The sequence below is a fragment of the Panulirus ornatus genome, chromosome 28 (assembly GCF_036320965.1).
Source record: "Panulirus ornatus isolate Po-2019 chromosome 28, ASM3632096v1, whole genome shotgun sequence".
Taxonomy (NCBI): Eukaryota; Metazoa; Arthropoda; class Malacostraca; order Decapoda; family Palinuridae; genus Panulirus; species Panulirus ornatus.
In genome coordinates this window covers 20,757,979-20,782,244 of record NC_092251.1, presented here as the reverse complement: position 1 = coordinate 20,782,244, position 24,266 = coordinate 20,757,979, and the positions used below count along the sequence as shown (strand labels likewise).

The 24,266-nt window shown below is 42.6% G+C and overlaps 1 long non-coding RNA gene across 1 annotated transcript in view; it reads right to left on the bottom strand.

Annotated features, from left to right (window-relative positions):
* LOC139757890 (uncharacterized) overlaps positions 1-19,764 on the bottom strand; it is a 52,107-nt gene extending 32,343 nt beyond the window's left edge. The window contains exons 1-2 of the long non-coding RNA XR_011714736.1: positions 19,585-19,764; positions 1,677-1,807 (exon numbers count right to left, since the gene is read on the bottom strand). This is a non-coding gene — a long non-coding RNA (uncharacterized lncRNA). The remainder of the gene's footprint in view (positions 1-1,676; positions 1,808-19,584) is intronic.
* Positions 19,765-24,266: the final 4,502 nt, after the last annotated feature.

Here is a 24,266-nt window from a genome sequence, read left to right as displayed (position 1 = left end):
TTATCAGTGCACTTCCATAGCCTCGTTCTTCAGTGGACTTTCAAAGCCTATTCCTTCAACGCACTTTCATAACCTAATTCATCATGTATTGACTTTGAGGACCTTTCGTTGTCAACAAATGTAATATATGCCTTATACAGAACTGTCATGACTTCTCTATTATTGTCTATTAAATCCCCATGTCATATCTATGTCACGTATGCCAACAGTGGTTCTGTTAACTGCGTGTTCTTTTCCAAAATTCCTTCGTGAAGTCTACCTATGTGAGGGATTTTATTATATATATTCAACTAATGGATTCCTCTCTCTTCTTAAGGTAGAGGATCGACTATTATTTTGTCCCATTTATATGGGTTTTTTCATGCTATATTTTATTTATCTTGGTTCGAATTTCCTCTTTAAAAGACTCTCAGTCTCCTTAAATAAGTTCTTATGTCATGGCATCACGTCCAGTGTTTGTTGATATATCTGGCCGTAAACAAGGCGCTTCCATGGATAGTCTTAATAAACAAAGCGTCGGCGGTTATACCTATGTGTCGAGCGTTGGTGCGTCAGGCTGTACAATCGCAGGTTATTTATCTCGCTGGACAACAACATGATGATCAATTATCCAAGATAAATGTGTGTAATTCATTACCTACTTTTGCTTTACGGGGAGGGACTTTTATACTCCAGGGGACCCATCTCGTGTGGAATTGTGTATTTGCACTTGTTCAAGGTGGGAATTTTGCACTCGTGTGTGTGTGTGTGTGTGTGTGTGTGTGTGTGTGTGTGTGTGACCAGCTGTGGGTCCTCATCAGGGTTCGTCGACATAGTTCACGGCTGATCTAAATACTTGTTTTTTTTTTTTTTTTTTCATAAGGAGCGAATTTGGAACACATGTACTGAACCCCTCACTGTAAATCATTTGATAGTTACCAAAATGACATCCTTACCGTATCAGTCGTGGAATGTTTACAAAAAAAAGAGGTAAGGGGGGGGGGATTTGTAAAGTGTTCGAAACAGTTTAAGACAGACGAGTAGGGATAAAACAGCCAAGTGGTATATGATAACTACATACGTAGCTAACTATGAACTATGTCAATTCCAGTTGACTCTGTGGCTTATGGTTAACCCCTAGATTGTTGATATGGGTAGGGTAGGATTAGACAGCCAATTAAGATGAAAAGAGATCGGACATTGTCAGGATATTTTTAGATCTTAAGAGATCTGATGCATCAAGTGTATCTCCGCAGACTGGTGGCTATGTGGTTCGAACCGATAGAAAAAACTGACATCGAGTCCGCAAGGAGATAGATGGAAGCCCTCAGAGCAAGACGATAAAATATAGTTTCTTTTCATTTGCATACGAGCCTGTGTGGTACCAAGTGAACGAGAGGTATATGAAAGAAAAGATTCAGACACTGACAGAGAGCTGTCAGAGTTAAGTCCGTCGACCCCCAGCCAGCACTGAGGTGCTGAGGGTGGACGGTGAGAAAGAATTCCAGGAGACGAGAGACGAGGGAAAACAAATGAGGGAAATTTAGAGAAAAGAGCTTGATACCAAATTTTGTCATAGACTTTGTAGACATTTCTAAAGGCACTTCACAACACTCCACGGCCCGTATATGCTACACCGTTCTTAACCTCGGTTATTTAACCAAAATTTCTATATAGTCTTTTAATTTTGAACTAACCTTCTGTGCTTCTCGATTACTGTGCGACTACAGATCTGTGGCACACAGACCGTGATACAGACTTCACCCACTCATGATGTCCGCGGAACTTTTTAAGATCAGACTCCTGCTCTTGAAGGACAAGACGAAAACTGGAATAAGAAAAACCAGAATTAGATCCATAGTGTGTGATACTGATTTGCCTTCCATGATAATGGAGATGTTTCGAACAATGTTCATGATGTTGGAGATATGACATAGCGGCCATATGATTGCTGATGTTTTTCTTTCAAGGGAATTTATTTAAGCAAGCTCTGCGAGGATGAAAATGCAGCAACAGATAGTAAAGTCTGAGAAGCTGATGAAAGCCTGAGGGACAAATCTTGGAAACTGGGATGCGTTTGTTTAGATCTAGTGATGAAATACCATCGTGATTAAGAGGTTAGCGAGGATCAAGGTGTTAGAGAGCAGTCCAAACATTACACACGGTGATATTAAAGTCGGAACTTGAGGATGAAGAGGGCTGGGTGAGGGAGATTGTCTTTCCCCAGGACTGAGTTCATCTGAACCTTGAAGTCTTACCATGCGATGCGCTAGTGGGTGGTAGAGGGTGAGAAGTGGTCTGGTATGTTTTACAAAGTTATATTAGAATGATCTGGCTACGTACCAGAGAGGTTTGTTGTTGTTGGGCTTGAGTATGATGGAATGGTGTTAAGAACATAGAGACTGCTTTCAGTTGCGACTAGGTTAGAATCTGCTGAGTTGGATGCAGGAATGTATACCTTGTGTGTGTCCAGATTCGGGCTATGTTTACAATTGTTTTATGCAGCTTGTTTACGTTCTGTGGGCCTATTGACAGATGAGATTAAACCAACGGAGAGAGAGAGAGAGAGAGAGAGAGAGAGAGAGAGAGAGAGAGAGAGAGAGAGAGAGAGAGAGAGAGAGAGAGAGAGAGAGAGAGCCTGTGGTAAGAACAGCTATACAGGGGAATGTATGGTTCATTAGTTGCGTTCCGAGATTAATCGTATCAGTTCTGCTGTGAGAACAACCGAAGGCATTCCTGTAGAGGGAAACCGAGGAGGACTTGTGGCCTCCATGCCAGTTAGCAGTTGTGTGATGCCAGATTCAGTGGGGGGGGTATTAAGGAACAGAAATGTGTTCGGGTGCTGCAAGAGGTGGAGGACATGTTGCTGAGGGTCGGGCGCTGACCAGAAGATCCCGGAGATGGAAATACAACAGCGGCGTAGCTAAGTGACAAAAGACTCGACGGTATTTGCTTTGTCCCAAGTAAGATCAGGGAGGAGAGCTGGAGCCTGGAGAAGATGCGCACGGTCGCTGACACTGGCCAAGTGCGTCTTCGTTTGTTTCTTGTGTTCTCCGATATACTTAGGCACTGAAATAAACGTAACTGAGCGGATAGTTTTTAAATCTTGTTCCCAAAAGACCATATTGAAAGAAGTACTAATTACCTGATGGTTGTACGTGCGTATGTTAATACAAAATCCCTTAAATAAATTCTTCATGTCTTTTGCATGGTCGGGGGGTGTGGAGTGAGAGGTGCGCAGTAGTTATGGGAAGGTGATACGTGTTGCGCAGCCACTGCGGTCAGGGGGAGTTGTTCAGGGAAGGGAGTGGAGTGGGAGGGAAAATCTTAATTGCTTCCGCCATGGGCGCACTGCCTTGACATGACTTTGGCACGTCTGAGTCCTGGCAGATGGTGAGCTTGGATATATTGCTTGTTCAGCTGAGTCAAGGTACGGGAAAATGTTTCTAAATGGTGATCATTTTGACATTTTTTTCTTATATATCGAAGGCTCTATTCTCAAATAAAGATGCTAATCAAGATCAGGTATTATATGAAATACAAAACAAGGGCAATTCTTTATATACCTTTTACAGAGCAAAAGAAACTGAGAGTCACCCTCTACGCCTACATTACTGATAGTTAGGGGTATCTTCTAGCTCAAATAATTTTTCTTTCAAAACTGAAAGATAAGATATTCAAACAGGTTTATACTTCAAATAATCATGGAAAATATATCATAAATCTCTCATTTACCGATTCATATGCACTCATTAAATACAATGTAATGGAGCAGAAATATTCTAAAATTGACTTCATTTAACAGCTTAATTGTCATTAAGAAGATTAAACGTTATCTTAACACCATATTTGTATTCAGCATGAGAAGTACTTCAGATAATGAAATTTTAAACGAAATATTTTTTTCTGAGAACAATACCAAAAATTGAAAGCTCAGGGTATTTTTTGGCACCAAAAACTTTTTGTTTCAAAACTGAAAGATAAGGTATTCAAACACTTCTATACTTGAAATAATCATGGAAAATATATCATAATGCTCTCAGTACCCGATACATACCCAGTAAATACGATGCAAAGGAGCAGAAAATATTCGAAAATTGACTTCATTTAACAGCTTACATGAATGTCATAAAGACGACTAAACGATATTTTAACACCAGATTTGTATTCACCATGAAAAATACTTCTTATAATGAATTTTTAAAGGAAATCTATTTTTTTCTGAGAAAAATGCCGAAAATTGAAGGTATATTTTGGCTCCAAAAACTTTTTGTTTCAAAACTGAAAGATAAAATATTCAAACACTTCTATACTTGAAATAATCATGGAAAATATATCATAATGCTCTCAGTCACCGATACATACCTAGTAAATAAGCAGAAAATAGTTTGAAATTGACTTCATTTAACAGCTTAATTGAATGTCATAAAGACGACTAATTGGTATTTTAACACCAGATTTATATTCAGCATGAAAAATGTATCTTATAATGAGTTTTTAAAGAAAATCTTATTTTCTGAGAAAAATACCAAAAATTGAAGGTAATAGTTACAGTGACGTATCTAGGGTATGGTAGGTAGGACAGGTGCACTGGGCGCCACTTGAAGGGGGGCGCCACTTAACAGGTTTATATTTTGACATATGTTACCCGATTGACATTTTTAACTGTTTGGTTTTGTGAGATTAAAAAGAAACTCGCTTACTTTTCAACTATAGTGATATTTTGCTACTATCATTTGCATTACCGCTTCTACGTTACAATTTTGATCAAATAAGTCTATAACTTTAAGTCTTCAAGAGTTTATATGAATTTAAGTTTGGCCTAACTCTTCAACAGTCTATACATACACTGTATATATTTTTATATATACATCCACTGTATTCACATTTCTAATCAAGCCAGGGGAGCAATTTCAGTGCTTGCCATAGGCGCCATTTCCCCCTAGATACGCCCCTGACTGAGTATTTAACGAATTACGCTAAGGAGGAGCAACAGACATTGTGAAGACAGGAGGAACAGGACTAGTGTATGATGCAAGGGCAGCGATGTTAAGACTAACAAGGTAGAACTACTTTGATGAGAGAAACTACAACTGACACGGAAGGTGTTAGATGGTTCCGGCCAACGCTTCGACACTCGCAAGTCAGGAGGGTTGTATTTCCCTGGTCGGCTGCTGTCTACAACCTACTGACACGGAGGGTGTAAGATGGTCCCGGCCATCACTTCAACACTCCTATGACAGGAGGGTACTACTTCCCTGGGCGGCTGCTGTCTCCAACATGTTACTTATAGTTCTGTGCTATTAATTGCTTTTAGAACTGCAGCAATGTAGAGCTATTTCGTTGCTAGTTGATCGCGTACGACGAGCAACATAGTATGTTAGTTAACATAGATGCAGATCTTGGCCACAAGGTGATGCAGTCAGTGTGTCTGTACGGCGCCAACACGAACACCTTGTCTCCACCGCCCTTGTCTGGGGTGGTGCCTGCCCCCTCCTAGGGGTACAATAATCATGCATGTGTCTCCAAAAGGGAGACCTTGTTTGTGGTTGTGTGTTGCTTCATCTTATATTTGTGTTGAACTTGATAATCATAGGCTTTTTAACTTTGTGTTTTATGCTTTCTCTGTATAGTGTTCCAGAGTTATTAATTGCTGTGATGTTTATATGTCGTAGATAACCTTTTGTTATTGTTGCACGGCCTCTTAGGTAGTGCTTAGTACCTGTGTTGCATGGCATAATGACTGACATGGCTTTATCTCTCTCTCTCCAGCAGGTAAGGTCAAGCCTGGGTACGCAGCCGCTCCTGCAGGTGAGTCTTCTATCTTATTATTACGTGATGGCCTCTTGTCCTGGCAACCTGTGCCTTCCCTCACCATCCCAACTGTAGAAATGTCTCTGTCTGCCCCTCACCTCACATGAGTGACTCTTCTCGCTGCACCAGCAGCCAACCACCTCCCGTACCTGCTCAGGTTAGAAGATCTGACGCCGGTAAAAATAGACTCGTGGCCCATCTTCCCCGGTCTAACTCATTTTCTTTCCTGGCGTGTAGTCATTACTCAGGTCAGCACCTAGCCTTCTCACCCCCTACTATGTTTTTCAAGGCTGACACACTCCGTGGTGGTGGTGGTGGTGGTGTGTGTGTGTGGTAGGTGTTGCGGTGTGGTGTCGGGGTGTGGTGTGTGTGTGTGGCACACCGTGCCTGGGTATGCCTACGCCTTGCAGGCCAGGAGAGAGAGACGGCAAGCAGCTCCTCACACCACGGTACAATAAAGCTCTTTGCAAAAGCATCATTTTCTTCACAGTTCTTTTTCTTCTTGCAACATTTTCTTCACAGTTCTTTTTCTTCTTAGCCAAAATTATATTTGTGACCTGGTTCTGCGGTCGGTGTTGGGGGAGGCGGGTGTGTGGAGGTCTGCAGGGAGACGGTGGGCCACCTCGGCCTCCTGCCACGTCTCCTTGAGTCACACAGGGCCCGAGGGCTGATCTCCACACACACACACACACACACCAGGTCTCCACTTGCCGTGCTACGTCTTGCTAAGGTAGTTACGACCGGTAGTAACTCGTGCTGTATGGGAAACGACCCATCACTAGGCACACTTCGGGAATACTTTGGCTCTGGCGCTGTAGTGAGGCGTTTCAGAATACCTAGGGAGAGGGCAGGGAGCATGCTGCAGCTGCCGCCTGAACGCATCGACGGATATAACCTCTTACTTCAGCTCCCTGGTAGGCCTTCAACCTGCCAGTGGTCCAATCCCCTCCTCCCCTCCCTGGTAGGCCTTCAACCTGCCAGTGGTCCAATCCCCTCCTCCCCTCCCTGGTAGGCCTTCAACCTGTCAGTGGCCCAGCCTAATCCTCCCCTCCCTGGTAGGCCTTCAACCTGTCAGTGGCCTAGCTTCATCCTCCCCTCCCTGGTAAGCTTTCAACCTATCAGTGGCCAAGCCTCATCTTTCTCTCCCTAGGAGGCCTTCAACCTGTCAGTGGCCCAGCCTCATCCTCCACTCCCTGGTAGGCCTTCAACCTGCCAGTGGCCCGGCCTCATCCTCCACTCCAGCTGGTCGGCCAAGTCAACCGTCTCCTTCATTTCCTGTATGTTTGTTGGGCTGTGTTGTTCAGGGTTACCTGCACCCGACGCCTCCCTTGGCCCTCCTCCTGCTCATGTGTCAGCAGCTCGACAACTCCACCTTCTCTTGGCAAGCCTTCCTTCCTCCGTTCTATCTAAATGTCCAAGCCATCTCAGCTATGCTGCCCCTATATTTCTCTGTTGAAGTCATTTCAGCTACGTAGCTTCTATCTTCTTTCTTTGCTCTAGTCATCTCAGCTATTTGTCGCTATATTTCTTCGCTTAAGTCATCTCAGTTATATTGCTTCTGTCTTTCTTTGCTCAAGTCATCTCAGCTTTGTTGCTTCTATTTTCCTTCTTTGCATAGGCCATCTCAGCTATATTGCTTTTATTTTCTATATTTGCTTAAGTCATCTCAGCTATATTGCTTCTGTCTTTGCTCGTCATCTCAGCTATATTGCTTCTATCTTTGCTTAGGTTACCTCAGCTATGATGCTTCTATCTTTGCTTAGGTCATCTCAGCTATATTGCTTCTATCTTCTGTCTTTGCTTAGGTCATCTCAGCTATGTTGCTTCTATATTTGCTTAGGTCATCTCAGCTATGATGCTTCTATCTTCAATCTTTGCTTAGGTCATCTCGGCTATGTTGCTTCTATCTTTGCTTAGGTCATCTCAGCTATGTTGCCTCTATCTTCTGTCTTTGCTATTTTTTTTTCTGTATCTATATCCTGTTTTCTCGCCAACAATAGTTCTATTAAATGTCTCGCTTCCTTCTTCAAATCTTGTATCGTATAATTCTGTGGGTCGAGGGAAATCCCACGGTAATTACTGCCACCTCGATTCATCTTTATATCTATATATGGCCACCTAATTATTGCCTACATTACTTACATTATTTGAGCCTCCATAGCCACACTGACAATTTGCTGGTTATTCTCTCTTAAATCATCTATATACCTTCAAACTTTTACGTCACGAATCTAAGGTTTTGATATCCACTATCACACACAGCCTCGAAAGGACCCAGTGGTCTATTGTTGACTGAATTCTCTTGTATTACCGTTTATGGGTTCAGGCGGGTGGTTGTAGGGTGGACAGACTCAAGACCTGCCTAGCATAGGCCAATAGACCTCTTGCAGTCCTTATTTCCTATGTTCTTCTATACTCCAGTCGTCCGGGAGTTCTTCATCTATCTGTTTATTACACACAGAATTTCCTCTTTCAGATTTTTCTCCACCTTCAGTAAGTCCTATGGTAATATCACCAACAGTTAACTTTTCCAGTGTCATCAATGCCTCTTTTGGCGCCATCTTCGTCAGTGTTCACAGCTCTGAGCTGCCCTCATGATACCGTCCATCTTTATCGTTCCAGGCGACTCTGCTTCTTTTCCATCATCGTCTTCGATGTTGTAAGGTTTCGAATCATCTCTTTCTGCCTTAAATCCTAATTTGAGACCGCTATAACACATCTCTTTGTTTCTTACTATGTTCCTCTCTTTTCTGTCTCTGGTGTTCTGTGTCGCATTTCTTATCTATTCCCTCAATCCTTCACTGGCAACGTACCTTCTTCCGTCCACCAAAGGGAATCTTTCTTCATTGTTTCCACCTTCCGTTTAGTTTCCAGTATTTTCTTTTATTTCACAAAAAATTCCCCTTGAGGAAAGTCTGATCCCCTTGACTTTTTTCTTTATTTTCATCATATATTCCTTGCACCTCTTTCCTCTCCCGGAGTCATCCAGAGTTTCAGATCGATTCGTTTTTCTTTTGTTTTTCATCTGGTTTCGTACCCTGGATGTAATGATGTTGGCTATTGCTGATCTATAGATATTGCGTCCAGACACATATGGCGTATATCTTTTAACATTTTCAACCATCCTTTTTATCAGATATTATAAAATAATCATTGATTTTTGTTCGAATTCATATATGTTCTCATCCCTTCATTTCAAATGCATTTGCACCTCTGTTTGAAATATCTATTCATGATCTTCAAATCTGTGTGGCCTGGAGATGGATAGGGAGCTGTGGTTCCGGTGCATTACACATGACAGCTAGAGATTGAGTGTGAGCGAATGTGGCCTTTGTTGTCTGTTTCCCTGGTGCTACCTCGCTGAAGCGGGGGGATAACGATGCTATTTCGTGCGTGGCGGGGTAGCGACATGAATGGATGAAGGCAAGCAAATATGAATATGTACATTTCTGTGTATGTACATGTTGATATACATATGTATGTATATGTGCGTGAATGGGCGTTTATGTATGTATATATCTATGTGTCTATGAGTGGATGGGCCATTCTTCGTCTGTTTCCTGGCGCTACCTCTCTGACGCGGGAAACAGCGATTTAATATAAATGAATAATAATGATAATGATATATATATATATATATATATATATATATATATATATATATATATATATATATATATATATATATATATATATATATATATATATTACCAGTCATATTATCTGCACCATACTGGTACTCCAGCATTTCCCTGAATTCTCGTTTTCCCTTCTCTGTCCATCCCTTGTACGTGTCCAAAAAATCCAATAAAATTTATTTGATACAAATATAAACGCATTAGGAATCTAAAGCTACGGTAAACGCCCGACAAGTATTTCATACGATTTTATTTTCCTCTTCAGTTATAGTCTGAGCGCCGTTCGATTGGTCTCTGAAGGTGCTGTGGATGTGACAGAGGAATTCAGTCTTTTGAGATATTCTGCAAAACCAGTTGCACCTCGTCCATGGAGCATATGCCCCATTCATGATCTTTGCCCAGACTCATAAAGGTCAGGTCAAGGGTCATGTAAACAATCGTACTGAAGGGTCACATCTTTGTGGTCAAGAGGATGCAAGTCGGACATTTCGTGAAGTATCAGTTTCGATCGCTTCTTTTTGTGTCATGTTCTGATCTCAGATAATGTAATCTCCTAAGATCAGGAACATTAGTCTCATGGCTGTAGGTGAGCTTTGAGATCATGTTTATCCCTGTTCTCAACGATGGACGCCCCATAGGCGCGCGCGCGCGCGTGTGTGTGTGTGTGTGTGTGTATGTGTGTGTGTGTGTGTGTAAAGACGATACATATATAAATGGTTCAGAGACGTGGCAACACGATTGTAAAACTCTCTCCCCAAAACACACAAATAGTAATCACACAGAAGGCTAGAATTACCAATTCAAACGCAGCGCCTGAAGATCTACCCCCATCCAACGGTTTCTGGGCTAGGATAGGCTAGGTTAGGTTCGTATCCTAGCATACCCTAATTTACTATAGCATTACCTAGGAAAATGTTGGGGTACGGGCAGGGGGCGAGTCTTCAGGTAATCCATTCAAGGTAATTCCGGAATGGAGAAGTTATATAAAGATGTCTTTGCTGGGGATAAGTTAAACCCATATTTACTTAATCTTTTCTTTTTTTCAAACTATTCGCCATTTCCCGTATTAGCGAGGTAGCGTTAAAAACAGAGGACTGGGCCTTTGAGGGAATATCCTCATCTAGCCCATTTGTTCCTTCTTTTGGAAAATAAAAAAAAAGAGAGGGGAGGATTTCCAGCCCCCCGCTCCCTCCCCTTTTAGTCGCCTTCTGCGACACGCAGGGAATACGTGGGAAGTATTCTTTCTCCCCTATCCCCAGGGATAATATTTACTTAATATAATCAATTATTCAATAATTTCCCGATTGGTAATATTGGTTAGGGAGTGTGAGGGCCAACGTAAGCGGCGCAGTGTAAACATAAAGTGTTTGCCTTCCTCGTGTGGGCCACAACCCATGACGCCATCACTGAGACTATAAACATTCCTATGCTTTCTTCTAGATGAAAGATGGTTGGTTTATGCAGCATTTAACGACCAGAATGTACTACATAACCTGCTATCCAGTACAATAGAGGCTTATCTATCTACACATTGGACCCATTCTCCTGTTGTTCAGTATAACAACCTACCTTTTATCACTTTCTGCTACAATAATTGCTGCACGTTCTACCGAAATATCTAAAAAAAAATTTAAAACTCCGACACCCTCGTCTCAAACACAACTTTCCTACTATGTGCATTCACATTTCATGTTATACACTCCCCCAGAGCCACTAACCACTGCTTGTAACCTGTGATTGTGATCATTGTTATGATAACAACAACTGCACACATCAACATCCCAGCTTACCAGGTCTCCTCTGGTTCATTATTTCATCATGGTTGGTTTTACCCCCACCTCAGCATCCCGTTAAACGTTTAACTATGCCACATCCTCACCTGACGCTAAGCCTTAAACTAGTTGCACACTCCAGTTTGACGTCTGACACATGCCAAAAGAATGAAGCCTATCATTGTTTTGTTCGTTTCTGTTCACAACATGGCCCCTGAATACATTGCCTGATCCATTCTTCTTAGGCACTTCGTGGGTCCTTTAATGCTGGTTATAATTTTTTTCAGTCAACTTTTGATGGTGAAAACATGGTTCACTTCGCTCGTGTTGCTCTTAACACACTGTGTCATCACCCTGCCATACGCCACTCAACCCTCGTTATTTTCTTCCATTATGCAATCCGAAATTTTTAGAAGTACTTTTTAGCCATTAACATGTCGAATGAGGCAGGTCTTTAGGAGGAAGCTCCCGCAACCATTCACTTACATTAATCAGTATTGAGGAACTTTTCGACCAAATGCACCTAGAGCTGCTGTGTAGTGACCATATATCGAATGGAGGACATTTGAGTTACAAAAAGTTGCATTGGTACACAGACCACAGAATCAAGGTCCAAGTGAAGTAGTCTGACCTTAACACTACTCTTTGAAAAAAAATGCAGTCCCCTTAAAAGCAGTAGCAAATAAGAATAGCAAAGCAAAGCAGAAGCTCTCCTCACCCTCCACTCCTCCGGCAACACCCCAGCAGGAAATCAAATAGAAAAAATATATATTGCAAGATTAATATGCCTGAAGAAATTTTTCATAAGAAAGTCAGAAAGTTGACTGAACATGAATATGCCACGCATCCGTTCATTTATTGTTATAAAGACAATGGTAAGGATAAAATTGAGCTCCAGCCATTCGAATTACCCTGTCTATATTATTCCTGGTGTTGATACAATGATTCTTACTTACTCTCAAAGCATGTGATGGGTTAATCAATGTTGGTATGTTACCACAACATTGCCGGGGTTGAGATAGCATAATACGCCACTACGTTACAATGATTAATTAAATGAATTACTCAGTACCAGAGAGTGACAAGTGATGCTCGTCTAATTTTTAGGATATTAAGGGTATTGCTCAGAACATTTTCTGGCAGCTTATTCCACTCATCAGTAATGTCGTTGGTAAAGAAATTTTCGTACAGCCCACATAAACTCGGTGACCTCTAACGTTTTAGACCGTTTTCTCTCGTTGGTAATGCCGGCGCTACTGTAAAGACATTTTCAATTTCGACGTTGTTGAATCCTTTAAGTATTTTAAAACATTCTATAAACATGCCTCCGAGACGCTTCTTGCTTGGGGAGAACAAGTTCCAATTCTCGCAATCTGTCATCATACGGTGTATTACGCAAGGAAGAAATCAGTTTAGTTGCTCCTCGTTGTACTATTGTACTGCTTAATTGGGGGCCCAGAAATGCACTGCGTATTCGAGGTAGGGCCTAACTATACTTAGGTATAGTGGCAACATCACATCCTTGCATTTGTATGAAAAGTTTCTGTTCGCAAATCCTAACATTCAATTTGCTTTCTTAGCAATATCATTACAATGCTGGTAGACTTTGAAGAAGTTAAGAGACACTGACCCTAAGATGCCCTCACACTAAGGGTGTCCTTTATCTTGTGGCTTATCAGTTCACAATCGAATTTTTTGCTGTGTTTTACTTGTAACAGCTGACGTTTATTGACGTTAAATGGCATTTGCCATTTTCTAGAACATTCAACGTATTTCACCTACATCCGCTTGTAATGTTAGTCTATCCTTTTCAGTTAATATGACATCGCCGATCTTTGTGTCATCTGCAAATGACTGTCTTGTCGTTGCATACACTGACGCTTAAAACTGGCCCATAATTCCTCTGGGCATGAACCAACAAGTGTGAGTCTCTTTACTGCGTCACGCAACCCGTAAAAATGCGTCCTTTTAGAGGTGATCCTGCTGGTTTTAGGTTTGTCGGTTTTGGTATTTACGTCGAACCAAATCTTGTTATAATCATAAGTGCCTAGGTGTTCTCCAACACGAGTATTAGATATTAAGTACTCCTAGGATGCAAGGATTAAATCAAAGATATTAGTTCCTCTTGTCGGCTCGGTCAGAGTTTGGTAGAGAAAATTGTCTTCGATAAAGTTGATGTCTAGCAGATTCACTTCCTGCACCTGAGATGGTTTGCCAGTTGATTCCTGGAAGATTAGAATCTTCAAGAATGATTGTCTTTGTACTGTATTGTTCATTGTAAACTCTCACACACGACAGTATCAATATCTGCAGGTTGAAGAGGGCGTCTGCAAACGACGTATATGGAGTTTGGGAAAATGCTAATCTCAGCAAACAAGTGATCAACAGCGGCAGATGTGGTGGTCTCAATTTCGATGGGGTTTAGCTGTGACTAAATTCCCTCACATACAGTGCAGTTCCGCCTCCTCGACCGTCTCTATCCCCTACAATTAATTTGCGTTTGGTAGATTGTCCTCACTAATCAGATCATTGTTTTTCGTGTTCAGAAATGCTTCTGTTACACCAATCAACGTGTCCACTGTTTACCAAACAATGCAATTCAGCTATTTCGTTTCGTATGGGTCTTACATTCATGTAAGTCCATTTGATTTCTTCCGAGTGATTTCTGCGTGGCTGGTAGCATGACTTGGGATTGGGTTATTACTGGACGTAGGTGTGAAGAGAACCCAAAACCCGCCACCCTGGCGTCTATGTCCGGAGGGGTGGAGAGGGGATTCGATCTGAAGTCCCTCGCGTGACATGTAATATGACCTGACCTGATCTCAGCCACCCGTTTGATGTGGTCAACACGCCGACCTCTACCGAGCCTCAATAAAGAGAAAGAAAGAAAGAAAAAGGAATCCCCTGCAGTTGTAAGGCAAATTTATCTCTGATTCGCACAGTTAAGAGTAGATGCCGTTTCTGATGTATAATCCCCTATTTCCTATGAAGTCGAGTCGGGTCTGCAAAGCTAGTGTTATCATCTATGTACAGGCGTTTCAGTCTCCCATTTATACCCATATACTATAGCGTATTCTGAGAGTGTATTTACCTGGAGCGCCAAGTATAACAAAATCATCTAATCTATCTTTCAGGGTGTCAATCAACTCGTTCTTTTCTTCTATGAATAATTGTGCATTTGACATAGAAAAAAATTCGACACGTATGTCCTATTTACCTAAATAAGATGAACTGTTTATAAGCTGTGCCTCGCTTAAGACAATGAATGTCCATAACGATGGTGAAGTGCTATGGTGCCACTATGAATGACGTCACATTCCTATATACGCTGGTACTGTCCATGCAGTACTATGGTGCAATACGTTCCCTTCCATGCACACGGCATTAGTCTTCAGTGCACTGCACTACCTCACCCTCTTACTGTACCATATCCGTCTTGTGAACCACTCCAAGAGCCATGGCCAAGAGACGTGTCATATATAAACATCTTTAGTGTTCCTCACTATGTTGTGCTTCTTTCCATCACTGTCATCACTGATGACACTTTACCCTTACCCATTTCCCTCTCATTAAGAAAAGCCTCAATATTCTACTTTCTTTTAATGGTTTCACCTTCTGAGAACCGTTTACTTCCCATTTATCTCTCTACAAATCCGTTGGCATTCATTCAGCCGAATGTTCGAGGGTCTATCTCCATTTCCAAGACTACGGATTTTTATCTGCATGTTATTTGCATTTTGCTTCATTGGCATCGTCTTGCGATCTTTGTTATGCTATTGGATTTAATGACTGTAACTCTATTTTGCAACGTGAATAAAGTGTTGCTTGTGTAAAATAGGTCTTTTGAAGAAATGTGTAATATATTGCACATGCACGGTAGGAATAAGGAAATATGGGGGGAAAATGCAGAGGGACTGATGAAACCCTAGACATTTTTGGCAGTTGCGGTAGGGAGAGCAGAACTGAAAGGGAAGACAGTTGTACTGTATCTTTCCCTGTACCACTAACCTTTGGAACTCTCTACCTCCTCATGTCTTTCCTAATGGCTATGATCTGATTCCATTTTAAAAAGGCAGGTTTTGCACTTCCTAAACTCTTGGACTCGACACATCATCAGAGGGGGTAGAGAGAGAAAAAAATAATAGAGGACTTTTCCCCTTGCCAAGTGGGTTTGTTTTTGTGCCAACTCGCGGGAATCACTCTAAGGCAAGCATTAATCTGAGTGTCGGCTCTTACTTATACATGCCATGTATAATGCTTCTTCCTATTTGTATGTACCATTTTCTAAGACTTACCAACAGTCTCGCTGCCGTAACCTACTGGCTTTGGGCTTACATCAAGCCCAAGCTTAAAATAGCTAGGCTAGGGATTTCTAGACCCTAGGCTAGGGATTTCTCAATCTTAAGCTAAGGATATCTCAACCTAGGCTATGGATTTCTCAACCATAGGGTTGGGATTTCTCGTTCATATTCGATCTTAGGCTTGGAATGTCTCATCCTAGGCTTGACTTCTTGTCCCTTTTTTTCGAGCCTAGACTAGGGATTTCTCGTCCATTTCTATATCCTAAGCTAAGAAATTCTCATCCATTTCTCGTCTGTAAGATCTTCCTTTTCTAGATTTGGGATATCTTGTCCTTGAAGTGTAAAAGAATCACTTGAATGGCAAGAGTGCATGCATGACACAAAGAGCGTCACAGCTTCACTTCTGAATAGTTTTAGCTGTGTCCATCCACACGTACACAACCCACTGTACATAAACAATCACATGCATGCATTGGTACACAAGTGCTCAACGAGTTTTCGTAGACAATCGAGGCTTCGTTTGAAATTCGATTTCACAAAATGTACACAGTGGCAGTACAGATTTCACGAATGTAAATAATAACGAGAGAGGTAATTCATTCTCAGCTGATGGGCCGACACTATGCATGTTTCCTGCAACAAGAGAGAAGCGTTGACGGAAATGCGTCAAAGTGTCTGCCATGACGGTTGGCAAGGTGGGTCGGGTGGTGGGTGGTTACCACGGGGAGGCCTGGGGGCAGAGTGTTGCAGCGTGGCGCAATCTCAGGAAATTCCATGGGATATTTTTGACTTAAAAACGTGAACGGAGATTAGTGGCTGGCGTCCGTCGTGAGTGTGACGTCAAGAGTTTGTATACCTTTCTCCCATTTTCTTCTTGCCTATGATCGGTGATACACATCGCTATAAGAAATGTAGATGTGCACATTAATGATGAAGAATAAAAGCATGTTCGAGATGGGACGAAAATAAGCTCTTCAAACCTCGTTCCTTAAGGCCTGTGAGCAGCTCAAACGCAAGTGACATAATAGCAATATATACATAAACTGCCACTGACGATGAAGCAGCAGACCTTGTGTGTACCCTGGGTACTGAAATATTTCATCTCCAGTGATCTGGTGTAAGGCCAAATTCCCTTGACTCAGAGCTGCGCCACCAGATTTGACAGAAGTCACAGCTGCAACAAGAGTGAATTAATGTTGACGACAGAAGGGACAAGCAGGACCTTCTGTGCTACTGCAGTGTTGTTGTTGTCTTAAATCGTCGCCAACCTCAATAGTATCTTCACTATCTTTACTATCGCTTTGTTCATGACAAATCTTCCCATACAACATATATATGTGCGCCTTTCGTCAACAAATAACGATATTTTAGACGCAAATTCTTCTGAAGCAGCTTAGCTTTACCTTTGTCAATAACTCGCTCATATAACTTGATCATCGTTGCCCAGTTCATCGACCTTTTGTGCGATCTGTACAGGAAGATGGAAGGGATCTTGTGGAGGGCTGTACAGGAAGACTTGTGGTGGGCTGTACAGGAAGATGAAAGTCGTCTTGTGGGGAGCTGTACAGGAAGATGGAAGGCGTCTTGTGGTGGGCTGTACAGGAAGATGGGGGGGGGGGGATCTTGTGGTGGGTTCTAGCGGAGTGGGTCATATAGCTTCCGTCAGTGAGTGGCTGGATGAGAGACCGTAGACTGCCTTACCGCCAGGGTTTATATATACCCCCGGGACGCGGTCGAGGTGAACAGATGGGAACAGTGTTGATCTCAGCGTCAGGAGGTTTTGTGTGTGTCTGGCCTGGCGGTCGTGAGGTTTTACCTCGTCTGAGTGTATTGTAAGAGCAAGTCTTGAACTATTCTCTAACACGGTCAAGTACACGTGTACGTTCATATGTATAAACACCTCACCACAATCGACTCATGTACTGGCACGAAACTTTCGTAAACACGGAACAAAAACCGTTTCGCAAAACAATTTAAATGGGCCAATATCATGTCATGTATTCGCCTCACTTCAGGGGTTAGAGCTTACACTCTTATCTATAAGACACACTAACATACTGAGCAATTATCCCACTTTAGCGCTTCAGTTAAGCGATGGTTAAGAAAACAGAGGGGGTGAAGAGCGGCCACTTCCGCGAGGGGAGAGGAGGGTTGAGGAAGGTGGGGCGTCTAGATCTGATGGTGGAGTGGGGGAGTGAGGGAGGGGGTAGAGACTGGTAGTCTGGTGGGGGTAGGGAAGAAAGCATCGGTAGACTGGTAGTGTGGTGTGGTGGAGAATGTGTTGGTAGACTGGTAGTGTGATGTGGTACTGAAGAGGAGATTGTTGGGGAGTTACAGGGAGGTAAGCTACGAGTGAATGAGGTAAACATTACTACTAAGTGGGAGATAAACAGAGTGGGGAGGGTAGATACGTGGAGAGGGGGTTACATGGAGGATGGGACATAAAGGGAAGTACATGAAGAAATATATGCACCAAGTCAGACATAAGGAGAGATGCTATAAAAGAAAAAACAAACATATACGCTGAAATTCATGAAGAAAATGAGAGAAAATGGAGAAATTAACAAAATATGGAAAGAACAGATACAGGCAAATTAATAAGCATATAAATGTTCTATGTACGAATCTATACATAAAGGTTCTATGTATGTATGAATCTATACATAAAGGTTCTATGTATATGAATCTATACATAAGCATTCTATACATGTATGAATCAATCTATCTATATAATTAACCCAGGATTTATTACTAAGGAGTTCTGGTGTTACCCAAAACCTCCTTTCCAGAGGCTCCTGCAGCCTAGGGCTGCGTTACCTCCAGTAGCAGGGAAATGTGGACTCCTTTAGAGTATGAAGTTCTTTGACGAGACTGTACTACCAGTGATACAACTTCGCTTAAAGTGACTTTTCACTCGCAGTCTAAACTTACTCAGGCTGTCAGGTAAACACACACACACACACACACACACACACACATAGGTGTTACCGGACCCCACCTGTCTAGGGTTACACCGCGAGTGAAAATTCACCTCTGGCGAGGTTGTATAATCGTCAATGGACGAAAAGGAGTGCAGGCTCGTCGGGAACATCCCTGTTACTGGCTATAGCGCAGCCTTGAAGAGTTAGGAGCACCAATAAAAGCGTCATGGGATTGCATCATAAAAACAACTATCATACTAATGATAAAGATGATAATAATGCATATGGAAAAGAATACAGGTTAAGAAATTTGATTCGGCAAGCTGTTCCCATCCTACTTATGGCCAAAATTAAAATATGCTTAAGTTTGGTCACAGCACCTAAAAAAGTACACAATTAACAGAGAGGGTGTAGAGGAGAGCATTAAGATGGTACCAAAATTAAGAGAGCTGAAGTATGGGGAAAACCTGGAGGCTTTTGAGTTGTCCATCTTGGAAGAGAAAAGAGCGAGGGGTGACCAGGTAATAGCATTGTAAGTTTTCAAAAAAGGTCGATGACATACAGAGAGAGCTGTTCTTCAAAAAGGTGTATGGACAGAACAATCAGAGGTCCATAACATGATATTAAACAAAAACCTTAAAGAAAAAATATGGAAATACTTTTTATGGATAAAAGTTGTGGATGAATGGAATAAACTGAATGAAGACATGGTCAATGCAGGCACCATATATAGACTTATGTGGCTGCATGATGACAGTTAAAGATATGGGGCCTCACGAGTGTAAAACCCTTCCCCGTACACCACAAATAGTCAGTTACAAATTAATAATTACATACACTCTAATGGGGAGAGCAGAATAAAAAGATTCGTAAGTTAAAATCAGAACTTACGATTATTTCAAGTAACTGACGTGCGATTATCTTGAAGAATTATACATTACTGCTTCAAGAAGTGCTAGAAAAGAACGATTTTGAAACTTACGAACTACCAAAAACAATGTCTTGTTCATCAACTGGTAGGAAATGTAACTTGCTCTACAAGTTGCATTTCTGTCCACTGTGACTAATTTCCGGCGTAGGGTGGGTGAAACACTCGCACTGAGGCAGAAGAATAGTCGGAGTTATTATCAGCAACTTGGCAACTGCTCTGATCACATACCACCGGCCACTGAGCTGCCCTGGAGTCTTGTTTACGTCCGCCTCGCTGGCTGCTTTCCACCCCCTGGGCTTCCCCACACTGTCGGGCCAGCCAGCCAGCCAGGCCCGTGCCTTTGATCCTGATCAACATATATATATCTCCCAACGCGAGACGCACACCATCCACCAAAACACTGACAGATGAGAAATTTGTTGAGGAGCTCAGTCACACGTTAACCCAGACAGCACAGTGTTACCTGAAGTAGTCGTCTGCTAAGAATGAATCCTTAAACGGCACGTTTCGAACCTCGTCCATCCTCTCGCATATATATAATTAAAAAATGATATATATATATATATATATATATATATATATATATATATATATATATATATATATATATATATATACTTTTGCACATTACCAAACTTTTTTTTATTATTTTCCAGTTAACTAAAGTTTCTTTTTTATTCATAACCAACGTGACTGTCTTTGTCGACTCGCAGGCCCCCTACCCCTTTCCAAGTTTTTCCATCCATTCTTGCATTACTCCATTTTCGCTTTTGTTTCAGATGTTGCTTGTGATTTAGGATTTAAGTACTTGATTATTTATGCACAAAAACATTTTGTGTATTGTATCTTTAACTGACTCGTTCTATTGCTGGAAGACATTAACAGTCTACACTTGGTACAGCTGGACTGTTTGATGTTATAAGCAGTCTACGCTTGATGAAGTCACCAGCAGTCTATCTTTGGTGTAGCTCAGGTGCTGGAACCCCTAGCAATCTTCACTGAGTGCAGGTCGGTTGCTGGAAGTCACCAGCAGTCTGTCTGGTGTAGCTCGGGTGCGGGAAGTCCCTAGGAATCTTCACTTGGTGTAGCTCGGGTGCTGGAAGTCATCAGCAGTCCATCTTTGGTGTAGTTGGGTGCTGGAAGTCACTAGCAGTCTGTCTTTGGTGTAGTTGGATTTTGGTAGTCACCAGTAGTCTGTCTCTGGTGTAGTCGGATGCTGGAAGTCACCAGTAGTCTGTCTTTGGTGTAGTCGGGTGCTGGAAGTCACTAGCAGTCTGTCTTTGGTCTAGGTGTACTGCTACAAGTTCTTAGCGGTCTTCAGCTGTTCACCTGAGGCGAGAGAGATGATGTTCTCGGAAAAGTACATCGATATCATGAATATATTGTATATGATATTACGCTAACACGGGAGCTTTTCTAATATGGCGGCCTCCAGCAGGGTGATGGGTTAGGACGAGTGGCTTCACTGTTTAAGAGCTACATCTTGACTATCATTTGTGCGTGATCAGAACATAGGATGATAAAAGGGTCATGGAATTCACCAGTCCATCACAGCAATTTGCTCCCTGTCCTGACAGTTAGGGAGGAAGGGATGCCTCCCTGACCTAATAGTCAGGGAGGAAGGGATGCCTCCCTGTCCTGACAGTCAGGGAGGAAGGGATGCCTCCCTGACCTAACAGTCAGGGAGGAAGGGATGCCTCCCTGACCTAACAGTCAGGGAGGAAAGGATGTCTCTCTGACCTAACAGTCAGGGAGGAAGGGATGCCTCCCTGACCTAACGCTCAGGGAGGAGTGAATACCTCCCTGGCCTAACAGACACCAAGCCATCAGCACACATTAACCCTCGTTTACACAGTAGGTATTTTAAATCCTGTTTTAAGGGAGACTTATGTTCCACGCCTCTAAACCTTGACTCATAACTGAGAAATGTGAGCGTTAAAGATTATGAAAAATGTGTGAGATGTAAAGAAACTCTCTGTTCGTCCAGACTTTTTGTTCAAACAGTGGACCAACGCTTCCTTCTCAGGGGTCGTACGTAACGATGCTTTCATCTCAGGGGTCGTACGTAACGATGCTTTCATCTCAGGGGTCGTACGTAACGATGCTTTCATCTCAGGGGTCGTAAGTAACGATGCATTCATCTCAGGGGTCGTACGTAACGATGCTTTCATCTCAGGGGTCGTACGTAACGATGCTTTCATCTCAGGGGTTGTACGTAACGATGTTTTCATCTCAGGGGTCATACGTAACAATGCTTTCATCTCAGGGGTTGTACGTAACAATGCTTTCATCTCAGGGGTTGTACGTAACGATGCTTTCATCTCAGGGGTCGTACGTAACGATGCTTTCATCTCAGGGGTCGTACGTAACAATGCTTTCATCTCAGGGGTCGTACGTAACAATACATCCATCTCAGGGGTCGTACGTAACAAAACATCCATCTCAGGGGTCGTACGTAACAATGCTTTCATCTCAGGGGTCGTACGTAACAATGCTTTCATCTCAGGGGTCGTACGTAACAATGCTTTCATCTCAGGGGTCGTACGTAACAAAACATCCATCTCAGGGGTCGTACGTAACAATGCTTTCATCTCAGGGGTCGTACGTAACAATGCTTTCATCTCAGGGGTCGTACGTAACAATGCTTTCATCACAGGGGTCGTACGTAACAATGCTTTCATCACAGGGGTCGTACGTAACAATACATCCATCTCAGGGGTCGTAGTAACAATGCTTTCATCTCAGGGGTCGTAGTAACAATGCTTTCATCTCAGGGGTCGTATGTACCAGTTCTTTCATCTCATGTGTCGTACGTAACAATGCTTTCATCTCAGGGGTCGTACGTAACAATGCTTTCATCACAGGGGTCGTACGTAACAATACATCCATCTCAGGGGTCGTACGTAACAATGCTTTCATCTCAGGGGTCGTAGTAACAATGCTTTCATCTCAGGGGTCGTATGTACCAATTCTTTCATCTCATGTGTCGCACGTAACAATGCTTTCATCTCTGGGGTCGTACGTAACAATGCTTTCATCTCAGGGGTCGTACGTAACAATGCTTTCATCACAGGGGTCGTACGTAACAATACATCCATCTCAGGGGAACACAGTATGTTATAGAGCATATGTTATCCACGGAGGGGTGATCCTTGAGTCGCATCAGTTAGGTAAACAAGTTCACTCAGCTATCTTAATGGAACCAGTCGACTGAGGAGAGACAGAAGTGAGGGACAAGGTCTCCAGTTGTATGCTTCAAGTTCCATCTTCCAGGTAATTTGATAGTGTAACAAGCACATCAAAGCCGGCGAGCAAACGAGTTAACTTGCGTTGAAGTTAAAACTGTGAATTCTTGCTATTTGGCCGCTGCGTGTGGGTAAGGCCGGAGTGTACAGCCCCCGCGCCTGCAGGGAGTGGATCATGGGGTAACAACAGTGAGGTCTCTCAGTGCCTCTCTCACGCCCCTCAACGCTCGCCTCCTCAGGGCTAGCCTGAAGTGGTCACAATTCCCACAAAATGCAACTGCTTCTCAACCTGGTGGTGTTGCCTGAATCGTCTGCAACTAATAGTATAAATGTTAAGAGGGACTATTCTCTTTCCTATATCAGAGCTACGACCTTTGGACATGATGACGACCCGGACTTTGTTCTGACCTTTAAGAGTCAGGTCAGAGGTCAGGCCATCATCACACCTAAGGGTCGTGCCGTTGTGGTCAAGGGTCGTACAGCCGTGCTCATGCATCGTACCGTCGTGCTTGTGTGGGATAATATAGTGTCCTGACGACCACAGTTAAGGTCTATAGTCCCAGGCAGGGACCAGACCCGTGCACTGACGTGCAACACGTGTACGGTAAGGCACGGGTAATGTTGTTACGTCACGTGCGCTCGATTTATCATTAATGCAACCAATCAATTAACAATCTGATCCAGAAATATCTTTAATTATGCTCTCCGTCAAGAAGCAGGGATGATGATTTATTGCCTGAATGATTCGAATTAAGAGGGTCATTTCCATGAGATACATGAAGTGATGGTACATGAGGTGGTGGTGTATGAGGTGATGGTACATGAGGTGGTGGTATATGAGTTAGAGGTTCATGAGGTGGTGGTATATGAGGTGATGGTACATGAGGTGGTGGTATATCAGTTAGTGGTTCATGAGGTGGTAGTATATGAGGTGATGGTACATGAGGTGGTGGTAGATGAGCTGGTAGTTCATGAGGCGGTGGTAGATGAGCTGGTGCTTGGCAACAGATAGGTCAGCCATCGCCTTGTACAGTAACATTCACAATGTACATATTGTGATCATCTCGATCATCCTGGTCGCTCCCCCAGACACGACAGTCCTCGTACCACACAACAATCTACGAACACAACTTCAGAATCACCTCCTCACATGTTTCAGACGCCTGAAAGGCGAGGAGTCTCGCATCCTTCAGCCATAAGCTAGGTACTAGACCAGCCATATTGGGTAATTCATCATGAGCTAAATGGTTACTTTGCTTCGTAATGTTATCAACTGTTGGTGGCCATCAGACCCATCCATGTACAAGGATCGCTTCTGTGTTACATTCCTCAGTTTAACATCTACATAAAGAACCTTCTCCCGCATGACTCGTACGGTCGAGGTACACAGACAAAATGCTATCATAATGAAAGTAAATCATTTGTGCTGTTTAAGACGATCATAACCTCCTAGACACCAGCATCAGCTGTGATTGGATTCCATATTTCCATCAGGGTTAGCCAGTAGAACTTTGCAATGCTCCAGTAAAAGTATCTATCAAATAAGACTTTAGATCAGACGTGTATAATGTCCCTAGATACTTAATACATGATATTTTACTGTGGTTTACATTTTCCTTGCCTTAAATGAAGGAGAACTTGTGCATTTGTTTACACGGATGTAGT